Raw genomic sequence first — 2,409 nt, 5'->3', positions numbered from 1 at the left:
TTGCAGCCATCATTGTTGTTTGGCGGGCCCGGGCTGGGGATTCGAACCCGCCACCTTAGGTGTATGTGGCTGGCACCTTAGCCGCTTGAGCCACAGCAGCCGAGCCTCCTTACTTGATTCTTGCAACTTTTTTTTTGAGACAAAGTCTCACTCAGTCACCCAGGCTAGAGTGCTGTGGCATCATTGTGGCTCACAGCAATCTCAGTCTCTTGGGCTCAAGCAGTCCTCCTGCCTCAGCCTCCTGAGTAGCCAGGACTACAGGTGCCCTCCTCCATGCCCACCTAGTTTTTCTATTTTTAGTACAGATGGGGTCTTACTCTTGCTCAGGCTGGTCTCAAACTCCTGAGCTCAAGGGGTCCTCCTGCCTCAGCCTCCCAGAGGGCTGGATTATAGGTGTGAGCTACTGTGCCTGGCCTCTTACTTGATTCTTAGAGGTGGGCACTGTGACATGACTTTGTGCCTAGCCATCTTTCAGTTTAGCCATACAGAGAGATGACAGGTTCTGGAGTTAAGCAAAGGGACAAGGGATGGATAATGTGCTTTGGGACGCACAAAATCTTACAAGGGTGGCTTTTTTATGAAGGCAATTTTTGAATTTTCGATTAGACAATAGGGCAGAGAGTATCTCTTTGGAATCTACCATAAGTGCCATCCCGGTGCTGGACATGGGGAGAAGGAGGTTTTGGTTCTGAAATTTGAGGAAGCTGACTCTTCTTTCTTCAGCAAGTGTCCTGCCAAGAAGCACCTTTCTGGACAACTGCCATTGTGCCTATTATGTGCAGCCTCACCCCCTCCAAGTTCAACTTGCCATTGGCACATTTGTGTGTCCCTGCCAGTCTGGCTGTGCAAACTGACTCATCTGAGGCCCCTGGCAGGCAGCCAGTGCTCCCTTCCATGCATTGTGCGTGTGACTTCCTCTCTGCTAAGAGCCCATGCAATTTTCATGCTTTGGAGGATTTGGGCCCTTGTGAAATCTCTTCTGGGGAATTAGCTGCACTGAATCCCAGGCTTTGTGTCTGCCCTCAGCGCTGGCTGGAGCCTAGATTGTTCCATTCCCACGGTGGCACACTCCTTAGGCTGATGTGATGGCTCAGCTCAAGTTTATTTGGTATTCTTCTCTGAAATGGTGCTGAGTTTTCCCACTGTTAGTTCTGAATTAAGTAATCAGAATCAAGGGACTCATTATTACACCGGGAAGCATGAGCTGAGACATTAGGGGCGAGCAGCACAGGGGGGCCTAGTCGGGGTTCCAGCTCCTGTTGCCATGGCAACCGCCATGATGGTACCACTGCTCCCACTGACTACGAGGCCATGAAGAGAGAGAGAGAGAGAGTGTGTTTTAGTCAGGGCTGGGAGATGTTTTCCCTCTTGAGCATCTTACCTGGGCACGTCCATCCTTGCTAGATTGTCTCCTGTGTGGATGTCAAGCTGAATGAGGGCAGCTTGCTTCCTGCCACCACTACAGGTGCTTCTTCCTTTGTGGGCTAACACCCTGGTTCTGTAGCAGAGCTACCCTGAAGTGGCAGGCATGGCGCTAGGCACTGAGCACTTTAATCACTTCCCGTTCTTAAAATAGACTTGCAAAATACGAGATATGATCATCCCAGGATACAGGACCTGGAGAAAGGGAGAGATAATCCAGTCAGTGGCAGAGCTGGGTTGGAACCTGCCTCTGCTTCTCTCTGCCACTTCCAGATTCTTCTACTATTTCATGTTGCCTCTTAAAAATGCACCTTCGCTAGGAGTTATTAGCCTTCCCTCAAGCTCTGCTGACTGTTGATGCAATGGTCGGAGCCCCTGAAAAGCCACTAGCTCTGTTCAGACTGAAGTTTTATTCTCCCCAGGGGCTAAGGTAGACTCACAAAAGTTCAAGTCCATCTCCCTCATCATAGCCTGGTAACATTGCTCTCAGAATCCTAGAGATGCCTGCCCAATCGTGTCTCAGAAAATCAGCCAAATGGTATTTTACTTGCAACGGGTAACCGGCCTCAGATGTGCGTTCGACATCCCTTCATGGGTATTTAACGACATCAGGGAGCAATTGAAGAGCCCAGATGCACATTCACGCCAGAAACACATCTGACCTGTTCTCCAGCAACAGGGAACGTGTGTTCTCTGGGCTTTTCTGTTTGGAGTCAGTTTATCATCACTGTAAAAACATTTCAAGGGAGAATGCAGCAGATGGAAACCCCGGGGAACAGCACAGGGAGTTCTTGGTCTGGATGGCTGAATGCCCGGCCTTGTGTTTATCTGTCACAGCCCCAGGCCCTTCTCCCTGAGCAGTCCCACCTGCCTCACTCACTCCTGGTCTCCTAACAAATAAAATGTGTGTGTTCTGAAATAGATATGTCAGTCAAATCAAGGGGCAACTTCCAAATATAGTCATGTTGGAGGTGTTTTACTTTCCTT

The sequence above is a fragment of the Otolemur garnettii genome, unplaced genomic scaffold (genome assembly GCF_000181295.1).
Source record: "Otolemur garnettii isolate 467f Iridium unplaced genomic scaffold, OtoGar3 scaffold00061, whole genome shotgun sequence".
Classification (NCBI taxonomy): Eukaryota; Metazoa; Chordata; class Mammalia; order Primates; family Galagidae; genus Otolemur; species Otolemur garnettii.
The sequence above is the reverse complement of the archived record's forward strand: the minus strand, read 5'-3'. Positions refer to the sequence as shown.